General features: G+C 41.8%; 1 non-coding gene across 1 annotated transcript; it reads left to right on the forward strand.

Moving 5' to 3' along the window:
- The first annotated feature begins 10,647 nt into the window (after positions 1-10,647).
- On the forward strand, positions 10,648-10,754 carry LOC120256436. Its single transcript, XR_005535302.1, has one exon. It is a non-coding gene; the product is annotated as a small nucleolar RNA R71 (small nucleolar RNA).
- Positions 10,755-11,632: the final 878 nt, after the last annotated feature.

Consider the following 11,632-nt stretch of genomic DNA (forward strand, 5'->3'; position numbering starts at 1 on the left):
TTGATGAGGCGCGATGAAGCCTCATGGATGGCACCCTTGTAAGGCGCTATTCATTTATGTGATTACGAAGCCTGTGATGATCTCAAAACCGTATTCCTCCAAAACACAAACACCAATTCACTCTTCCTCCCCAACAAAACCCCTGAGAAACTTCTCAAGGTTGGTCACTTTCCGTAAATGAGTCTAAGGGAAAATATTGGATGAAAATGGATAACTCAATTTTGCCCTCTAGACAAATTCACCAGAACTCGTCGATGGAGATTCCATCCTGAAAATTACAATGTTAGCATTTGATATAGGCTTTTAATAGGTTCTTTTTAATCTTGCACATTATACTTCTTGAGAATAATGAATTTCTTTGTCGAGAACAATGTATGAAAAACTTTATACATGATAGTGAATGATTTTACATATCAAATGGTGTTGAACTCACCGGGTTAACATGCATGTTTTCGTAAAGCAGCTGTACTGTTGTTAGTATTTGTCTAAACCAAAGCATTCAAAGAAACATAATAGTTCATGGTTTATTAATCAGCTTTAAGTGAGTAGTCAGATGTACTTAGAGAATCAGAGTCATGGAAGTTGAATGCAAATATGATTATTATTATTATTATTTTGGAAGTTAATTAATGGCTTATTATTATTATTATTAATGCAGAAAATGATCCATTCTATTGAAAATGGAAATTATATCAAATATAAATATTATATTAAAGGAAAATTATTTATTAGTTCTTGTAACTTTTCAAATATCCCTAACACTCTCTCTCCGATCACTTTCAATTTCAAGACTCCCTCCATTTTCGCCTACTTTATCTTTCAATCTCTCAATGTCAGCTTATTTTATTTATCCATCCCTTATAAAATGTGTACTTTTGTTTATTAATTAAATTTTATTTAACATTGTGTATTTACGCGTAACCGTCTACATACAAATTTTCATTTAAAAATATAACGCTCTTTGTTTAATATTTGTTGTTAATACTTTAATATCCTACTGTTGTTTATTATAATTCAGCTGTAAAATTGGTTGAGGGTATTTCTCGACAAAAGTGCTCAAAAATAAACTATCTAATGTTGCCGTAAAAGGAAGGACTTTTTGAGCATTTCTCGATCAAAAAGTGCGTAGATGTACTATCATTCTTGTAGTATGCCAACAAGTCTCTTTGCTCCAAGAACGTATGAAAACAAAAAGTCCATAAGAAAGGTCATGCGTCACTTAACGTCAATTGCATAAGGTAATGTTATAAAGTGTGTGTAAGTGAAACTCAGGAACCACGAGCTATAGAAGTTGTGTATAAATGTCTTGGAAATGAACAACCTAGTTCAAGCATAGTGATCATACATTTGTAATGCATTTGACGCCCCATGGCTAGCAGGCATCCTTTCAAGATATCCATCACAAAGCGATGAAAGTCAACGCTTCTACTATTCTGAACTATTTATCCACTAATAATTAGGGAGCGTGTTTCAACTAAGGCACGTATGAGAAAAGACAAGGGAGAAAAAGTAGATGCTATCGACTAGGGATGTCTATAGGAAATTGAAATGTGAAAAAGGTTGTAAGAATGGTTCACTTTTCCACACTAAGGATTTTTTTTGTCCATGAAGAAAATGTTAGGATACACTCTAATTCTTTAAATTTCTTGGTGCATTCCAGGTAGTCTTCATACGTAAGAAGATAAAGATACAAAGACAAGATGTACTAAAATTCAACAAACAACAAGAAGAAAAAGCAAGAAAATTGGTGATCATTCACCAATCAATATGAATTAATCTCAACCAAGGTCGATATCGATAAAAAGGATTATTCTCCAAGAACCATAGAGATGACTTTCCATGCTGCTGAAATCGGTCAAAGAAGTGCCGCTGTCCTCAACGTCACTCAAAACAAATTGAAATGATTATGTATTAACTCCAACAAACTTCCCACTTTTAAATAATTTACATGCTCAAAAATAAATGCAAGCCATGAAGACTAAGAAGACTAGAACATTCATGCGCATGAACACGCCTGGTAAGGAAACATAATCAACCATAGTCGATTTAACAATATGGTTGATGTTTCACAATGAATTATTTATACGTAATCATCTACACATGCTAAGAAGCAAAGATCCACCTGGCTATAGTAGAACTGGCCGTAAGCAAAAGTAGCTTGCATTGTAAAAACACTCGCATCTCAAAACATATGTCATCCAATTAACATAAAATAGAGAATGGAATTTAGGATGATGAAGACCACCAATGGAAGTCTTCGAGAGCCTCAAAACAACAACCAAGAAATGACTCTACATAGCACAAAGTTTGGCAAATATTACACTGGCAGGTGACATAAAAGGATCAAACCATCAACTTCGCCAACTTCACCACAAGCTTGTCCATTTGATAAAAATTAGGGTTTCAAGAACATGAAAACTGCAAATATAGGGTTTGCACCCTAACACAAATTATCTCTCTTGCCATCAAGTGGGAGAAAACTCACTTATCATCCCCCTTCCCGAGCTCGATTCAACATAAAAATTAGCAAAAATCAATCTCGATTGACCTAAAACCTATAAATCCTGGCCATATAAAATGTCATAACAATCGAACCCACCAATGGCCACTCTAATTTCCCCCGCAAATCCTCCCTCAACTACAACCAAAAACCTAAATCCAATCAACATGATAACAAATACAATAAATCAAGAATTATGGATTTAATGGGATTAGAAGATCGCAGCTCAAGACATGCCCATGCGAGCCCGTTCGTGGCCGCTCTCGCAGCATCCATGGATTCGAGCAATGAGAGATCGAAGAGACTGTGAGCAGAGAGAAGAGTCGGAATTGGGTTCAAGATCTAAAGTAAAATTTGTGATATTTTTGTGAAGAAGAGAAAAAGCAAAACCAGAAATGGCCTCCTGCGGGATGATTTCTTGACAGTGGTCCCTTTGTGATATCCCTCGGCGCAAGGGTTTGTCAAGTAATAATCCCTGCCGAGCGGGTATCGAATCCATCTGGGAATATGGAATAAAAACACTTAATCCGATTCTTAGCTATGTGAAAGATCGAGTACTGATAAGTGTGAAAATGATTCAATTCTCAAAAAGTAAAAACAACAAGTAAGAGAGCACGAGAAAAGGAGGAGGTAAGGCAATCGATAAAGATGGGGTACTTGGATAATGCTCCGCCTAAGATAATTGTTTCAAGTGCAAGAACCACCTGTTATGCTTCCTAATCGATGCAATGGTGAGTCGTGGAAATCCTTAATTACATAGTCCCAAATCTAAGGTCAACTATACCTAACTCTATACATGTCCCGGAGGAGAGATTAGATAACCTCTCAACCTCGCACTCGAATAGAGTTGCAAAGAGCTCTAGGGATTCCAAGTGATAAATCTCTTCCTAATTATAGACCTAACCCTTTGGTCCAGGTGGAAGGTCCCTAACTACAATTAAGCCCTAGATACTAAGATTACCTCAACGCTTCACTCCGTTGCACGCGCAACTAAGCCCTAGCGGAGGGTCATCCCTTAGACCATTCACTCTATTATGGCCACAAAGAACTCGAGGAACGGAGGTAGAATCTATCACGTCGGAGGGGAAAGAGGACGCTCCTGTACCTCTCGACTCACCCTCTCAACCTTCTCCAACCTAGCTTTGTCTAACGCTCGGGGTGTGTCACTCACTCACTAGGTTACCAACAAGAACTCTCAACCTTAGTGTCACTCTAGGGGAAATGTTCATACAATCAAGCATTCAAGGTTGAAACTCACAATAAACATCAATTAATTGAAAGCATAATAAAGAGATTCAATGCAACAAATACATCCTAGGGTTCACAAATACCCAAGTACCCACTAGGGGTTTAGCTCTCCATGGAGTTAAGTACAATCAAAGAAATAGAATGTAAAAGCAATGAATCCATAAAGAAACCCCCTCGATGGTCGTGTCGATGGTCTTGTAGAAAGTCCTCTACTCGTCGTCGAAGGATTCCCTCGTTCGCTATACGATACGCCTCGACGGAAGCTCCCCTACCAACCTTCTTCCTAAGGAATGACGATGTCAGAGCCGTAGAACCTCTCCAAAACCTTAGCCAATACCCCTCAAAAGCCTAGCCGAAGCCCTCTCTCAAGTTGGGGAAAAGATGGAGAAAAGAATACTAAAATTGGGGCTGAATCGGCTTTAAATAGGGCTGGAATCGGGTGAGTACATGGGCCTTTGGATTTTTCACACGCCCATGTGGAATTTCAACACGGGCGTGGATAATTTCCACACGGCCGTGTGGATCCTCTGAATTCCTGTTTTCTCGGCCGACTGTGAACAGTGATGCTACAATACTCTGCTACAATATCCGGCCTGAATAGCTTCCCGAATCCATACTTTCATCGGGGTAATGCAAACAGGCACACGTTCACGTCATGGATCACTTGCTTTTTCAATGATAGACAAGTTGGTGGAGCTCTTGTTCTATGTGCATAAGTCGGAATGCTCGAGTGTGACTGCCCTTGTGCCCTTCCAAATGGATGTGCCAACTAGAATACGAGGAGGTTGGCACACACTCTACCATCTCACACCCGACCTATCTCTTCACGTTTGAACCTTAGCAAGATTTCCTCCTAAATCGGTGCATTACAATCCACATTGGCTTCTTTCCTTCATAGTTGGCCTCACAACCCTACCTACACAAAAGTAACATAAAAACAAACATATTAGTGTAAAAACCCGAGAAAAGTAATGCTCCACATAAGGAATGAACGCTTCACATTCATATCACACAAGCACTTATCAAACTCCCCCACACTTAAGCTTTTGCTTGTCCTCAAGCAAAAATTAGACATTCTGTGCATAGATGAAGGAAATATTGGAAGTGCTTGGCCTTAGGTTCACCAAAGTATATAGAGAAAGCATTCTACAAGTAAGGGAAATTTCAATATTAAATACAAAAAATCAAAGCTCTAGCTAAAAACTTGAATCAAAAAGGACAACAAACCCGAAATCGTGTACGTGTGTGAACTCACTCAAAATAACCCAAGGTATACTCCTCAAAGTTCAAAGTACAAGGGACTTATTTATCTACAAAAGTGACAACAATTTCAAAGATGGTAGTAGCTTCACACATCCTCTAAGGTAGCCCTTTCCAAAGCGGCCGCTAAGGTGGCTTTCACACTTTGGAGGTGGTAGCTCTTTCTACCGGAGTGGTAGTTTTCACTCATTCTATGAGATAGCTCTTTCCCTCATTAGGGCATAGCTAGTATCCGACTTATGAGAGTAGCTTCATACTTCATAGGTGGTAGCTCTTTCCACCCAACAAGCACAAATAAACAATAAAACTATTTTGTTCCTTCTTTTCATTTTTCATTTTTCATTTTTCATTTTTCATTTTTTTTTGTTTTTGTTTTTTTTTTCAGAATTTAACACAAGAAATAACTATAACTAGTCCCTTTAACATCGAACATGAGTTTCCAATATAGTTTAAAGAGTGAGTAGTGTACTGACTGTAGTTCGGGTAAAAATTCCTAGAAATTCAGGCAAGAACTAGAGCATGAAAACATTCAATGTTAAAAATTCTCCTAAACTCAAGAATACAATCATTGTAACTAAGGTGAACCGCCATTGGCTATGTGAGCATGTATATCAATCAAGAACAATAAAAAAAAATGTGTGCACTATGAAACTCCCCCCCCACACTTAAGTTGTACATTGTCCCCAATGTACACATGCAAGCTCACTCAAAATGTATTTCATTCAAAAATAGATGTGGGAGAAATAATCAAAACAATACTCCCCTGACTCCGAGTGTCGCGTTTGATGGAGCTAAGTCCTTGGGATTAATGTTCCGACGGGTTGTGAAGCTCACATGGCCAAGTGCCGAAGCACCTTGGCCGTGCCCATGACTAAGTCTCAATTCCCATGATGACAAGACCATGTGCACGCATACATGAGCGGGTTTAGTGAAGCTTAAGAAAAACAAAATATCTCGAGTATATATAAAAGATAGACAATGAATATAACCCGAGATGCAAAATGAAAATAAACTCAGAAGGAGAATCTTTTCTGAGTGAACAAGTCTAAAATGAAATGCATAAAAGTAAAAGAAATAAAAGTCAGGTATCGGCGTTGTCCTCTGGCTCAATTGCTGCTGCTGCTGGTGGTGCTAAATCGAAGGGTGCTGGCAGAAGTGGTGAGGGAGATGCTGGAGGAGGTGGTGGAGGGACCAGTGGCCTGCCCATCAGTAGCCACTGTATCATGTCGAAACGGTCTAATATCTCAGCGTATTGCACTACCTGGGTAGCTCGGAGCTCCGCTATCTCGGTCCGAATCTCACCCACATAGCTCTCGAGCCTCTCAATACGGTCATAAGCTCGAGGACCCTGTGCTGCGAGGGGTTCGGGAATCTGCCAGGAATCCTCCGCAGTATCTCCTCCGCTCCTAGCGGTCTCTAGGGTAGCTGTAGCAATAATATAGACCCCTGGCCCACATCTTCGTACCAACCCCATCATCCTGATCGTCTCAAATGCAAGAGGGGTAGGCACAAATGTCCTCTCAGCACCACTTAAAGCATCCCCCAAACCCATTCCCAAGATGAGCCTGGTGATGTAAGGGCCATCAAATAATAAACCCACTCTCGAAGACTGACCCTGGTACTTCAGAATATCCGTTAATATGCACCCCAAGTGAATCGGCACATTGCGGGCCATGGAGTATAAAAAGAGAAAATCCTGCCTTGTCAGAGTAGCTGTGTTATCGGCTCGCCCTGACACAGACCTGCTGACAACCGCGTGCAAATACCTGTAGCTCAACCAGGATAGGCTAGTGGACATCGACATCACCGGTTCATACTCCCCATGGCCACACAGAATCCTATACACATGATGTGGAGTCACTGATACTGGAAAATCCGCAGGTAACTGTCCATACTCCACTATACCTATATACGCGACATCGTACAGGCCCATCTGAATCGAAAACTCAGTGACACTCATAGAAAATGGATGTCTAAATACCCGAAACTGTATAGCCTCCGTAGTGTCAAATTCTCCCATGCATCAGATGAAACTCAAAAGACGCTAAAACCTCAAGCGTCAATGCGCGATAAGCTGGCTCACTGATCGTCAGTAGTCTCCTCCAGCTTCCTACTGCTAGCATCTCATCAATCTCATTAGCTAACTCCTCACCCCGCTGAATATTTCTTAGCACTTGCAAATCCACAAAATGAGTCTGACCAAATCAAAGTGCCGAAAGTTTCTCAAATCGAGTCTGATGGTTGGGATTTGAGAAATCCATGTGTATTGGCTCGGGTGGGGTAACTCTGAGATGCTTAACTTCATTCTTCCTCACTCGAGGTGCCATATCTGGAGCACAAAAAGAGGAAAACGATCAAAAGAAGCTCAAAAACAGTATACTGCAGAATTCCACACGGGCTTGTGGAAATCACCCACGCCCGTGTGGACCTGCAGGGCGTGAAAAACCCGTACGGGTGCACAACAATTCTCAAGAATTCAACTTAAAACCTCATTTAGACACTTTCTAAACATGCACCATGCTTTTTGAAATGAAAATTCGTGCTCATGAAGACATTTAATCCACGAAAAATAAGAGTTGGCGAAGAAAAAAGGTTACCGATGAAATAAATGCGAAAACTCTAAAAATCGGCACGATATGCGACAAAAAATCCTCCAAAACAACGGTGATCTGGTCGAGAAGATGATCAGAAGTAGTTTTCAGGTGACTGGAGATGAGGAAGGAGACGGTTCATAAGGTTTTTAAGGAAAAAAATCGCGTCTCTTGGAATTCTGTGCATTCACATAGCCGTGTGGAAAATACCCATGCCTGTGCGCCTCATTACAAGAGAGCCACAGGGGCGCACACACGCCCCTGCGCGCTCTCGGGAAAACACTCCTTCGACTCTAACTGCTCTCGCACATGCATGCGAAAAATACCCACGCCCGTGTGCCCGACCCATAGGGACAGCCGCACGCCCATGTGGCTTCGCTGAACATCCGAGAAAATTGCCAAGTGTTCTACATGGCCCGTGTGGAAATTTCGCACGAGCGTGGACATTCACATGCCCAACTCACAGGGGCAGCTACACGCCCCTATGTTTTCTCGGGATGGAAGAACTCCTCTGCAGAATTTCGCACAGGCGTGTGGAAATTACCCACGCCCGTGTGTGGTTCACAAGGTCACCCACAGGGGCGAGTCCACGCCCCTGTGTGCTCTCGTGATAATCCGCCCAACTCTGCAGGAATTCACACGCCTGGCAGAATTTACCCACGGGCGTGTGATAGTCGCATGGTCCTTCACAAGGGCACCCGCACGCCCCCGTGCATTCTCTGGATGAGCTCGCAATACACATCCACGGGCGTGCGGAAATTTCACACGCCCGTGTGTCTTCACTGGATGCCTTAGAAAAACCTGCAGACTCTGCAAAAAATTTCTGAACATGTTCACACACTCAGAGCCTGCCTAGTATGCAAGTTTTACCAGTGAAAAACATGGAATAAAGCTCAAACGACATAACTTCGCCAATTCCACATGAAAACACACGATGAATATTCAAAGCCCACAAGAAAATCTCAGCAAAAGCATCTAAAAATCAAGACACCAACACTCCACAATTTATTCATGCAAAACACTACATTATACAACTAAGAAAAACTATAAACACTTGCGTTGCCTCCCAAAAAATACTTGTTTAACGTCACTAAGCTTGACATACCTTGTCTTACCTCACGGGGGTTCATAGATGAAGGTTGCCCTCTTACCCATGACTTGGAAGCATGATGTGCACAATCTAATGTAATTAGAGGGTGTATTATTGCGCTTGGGAACACCTAGCAATGATTCATCCAACTCCTTCCATTCACGGATGTCTCCAACAACCTTGGAGTATTTCCGGTGGCGTCTCCTAGCCCTCTTCATTTTCCGGAGCACCTTCTTCAGGATCCCCGGGGTAGATGGTACTTCTTCCATCGATCCAAGCATCATTACATCTTCATGTGCCTCCTCTTGGTCGAACAAACCTTCATACGGATCTGGATTGAACATTTCCTGCATATATTCATCAACAATCTCATCAGTAGTGTCTAGAAAGTATAAAGTATCATCAAAATCAAGAGAATGCCGCATGGCTTCAGCAAGGCGTTATGTGAGCTTGTCATCTCCAACTCTCAATGTGAGCTCTCCGCCATCCATATCAATCAATGCTTTGGAAGTCCGCAAGAACTGTCTCTCAAGTATCAAAGGTACATCTGCATCCTCATCGACGTCTAGCACTACAAAGTTAACTAGAAAAATGTACTTGTCCACCTTGATAAGCACATCTTCAATGATGCCTCTCGGATGTCACACTGTTCGGTACGCTAGTTGTAAAGTCATTCGAGTAGGCCTAGGCTTGCCCAAGCCTAGCTTTTGAAAGAAGGTGTATGGCATAACGTTGATACTTGCCCCTAAATCCAACAATGCCATTTCCTCACCTAGATTGCTAATATTACACGGAATGATGAAGCTTCCCGGGGCTTTCTTCTTGTTCGGCATGTTCTTTTGTAATACCACTGAGCATGAAGCATCTAAAATCACTGAAGCACTTTCCTCCAACTTCCTTTTGTTAGTCAACAAGTCTTTCAAGAACTTCACATACTTAGGTATTTGGGCCAATACCTCAACAAAAGGAATATTGATGTGGAGCTGCTTGAACAAACTCAGGAACTTCTTGTACTGTTCATCCCCTTGGACATCTTTCAATCTAGAGGGATAGGGGATTCTTGGCTTTAAAGGTGGGTTGCCACTTCTTTCTCTTTGCTCGTCCCCTCTTCTACCTCTATAACCTCGGGTGCATGTTCTTTTGGCTTCTCACTCGAAAGCCTACCTTCAACCTCACGACCACTTCTCAAAGTGATCACCTTTAAATGTTCTCTAGGGTTGGTCTCTATATTGCTCGACAAGCTTCCATGTGGCCTTTCAGAGAGAGATTTCGCAATTTGCCCCACCTGATTTTCAAGGTTATGCAAAGAAGTGGTGTGGTTGCGAAGTGTAGCCTCGACTGATTCAAACCTTGTATTTGCAGATTGCACAAATCTAGCCAAGTGCTTCTCTAAGTCAGTCATTCGGGTTTCTAAACCTGAGACTCTGTTTTCCACCTGAGGGGCTTGTTGTTGTTGTTGTTGGAAACCCGGTGGCCCCATGGCCTTTTGTGGACCCTGATTACTCCATGAGAAAATGGGATAATTCTTCCAACCCGAATTGTAGGTATTGCTATATGGGTATCCTTGAGGTCTCATGCCATTACCTACAAAATCAACATTCTCCACCGAAGAAACATCACTGATAGAGATCGGGCAATCGGAGGGAGCATGTCCTCCACCACACCCGGTGCAATTAGTCACAACCGCCACTCTATTTGAAGTTAGAAGATCTAACTTTTTACTCAAATTTTCCGCTTGAGCCGCCAACGAAGTTACCGCATCTATTTCATGGAGACTGGCCACCTTTTTCTTCTCCCTAGCATTCCATTGGTAGCTGTTTAACCCCATTTCTTCAATTAACTGACGGGCCTCATCGGGGGTCTTGCTACCTAAGGTACCTCCTGCTGCCACATCCAAGAGTTGCCTTGTACTTGGATTCAAACCGTTGTAAAAGGTCTGAACAATCATCCACTCCAAAAATCCGTGTTGCGGGCACTTTCTCAGGAGTTCCTTGAACCTTTCTTATATCTCAAATAGACACTCCAATTCCAACTGAACAAAGGATGAGATCTCATTCCTAAGCTTTGCAGATTTTCCGGGAGGGAAATAACGGACAAGAAAAGCTTCTACCATTTCCTCCCATGTGGTAATCGATGCTCTTAATAATGAGTGCAGCTACTGCTTCGCTCTCCCCTTTAGGAAAAATGGGAAGGCTCTTAACTTGATGGCATCATCCCTTACTCCATTTATCTTCAGTATATCACACACCTCGAGAAAACTCTCTATATGACTGTTTGGATCCTCATCCGCCAAACTGTTAAATTGTGTGGATTGCTGCAACATGTGGATGAATGCCGGCTTTAGCTCAAAGTTCTGAGCTGTGATCGGGGGACGCACAATGCTCGATTGTGTTCCCAACACTGAAGGTCTGGCATAATCAGATAATGTCCGCTGTTGCTCGTTCTAATTTGCCATGTTTTCAGATCCTTCCACTTCTAAATCAACTAAATTAGACTGTTCTTGCACATGCTCTTTCCCTTTTCTTCTAAGTGTACGTTCAAGCTCAGGATTTCCTTCAACCAATATTGAGGGATTCCCTCGGGTCATAACCTGGAGCTGCACCCAAAAAAAAAGAAAAAGAAATCAGAACGATGATAGAATAAGAAGATAGGAAATAGAATGTATGGTGAAATTGCTAAGAAAACAAAGTGCAAAGTATCTCTAAACGCCTATTCCCCGGCAACGGCGCCAAAAACTTGACAAGGTCCCTTTGCGTATATCCCGCAAGTGTACGGGTTTGTCGAAGTAATAATCCCGGATGAGTGTGTACCGAATCCACAGGGAATAGTGAATAAAAACACTTAATCCGATTCTTAGCTATGTGAAAGATCAGTAGTGATAAGTGTGAAAATGATTCAATTCTCAAAAGTAAAAACAACAAGTAAGAGAGAACGAGAAAAGGA

Source organism: Dioscorea cayenensis, unplaced genomic scaffold (assembly GCF_009730915.1).
Source record: "Dioscorea cayenensis subsp. rotundata cultivar TDr96_F1 unplaced genomic scaffold, TDr96_F1_v2_PseudoChromosome.rev07_lg8_w22 25.fasta BLBR01001443.1, whole genome shotgun sequence".
In the NCBI taxonomy this organism is placed as follows: domain Eukaryota; kingdom Viridiplantae; phylum Streptophyta; class Magnoliopsida; order Dioscoreales; family Dioscoreaceae; genus Dioscorea; species Dioscorea cayenensis.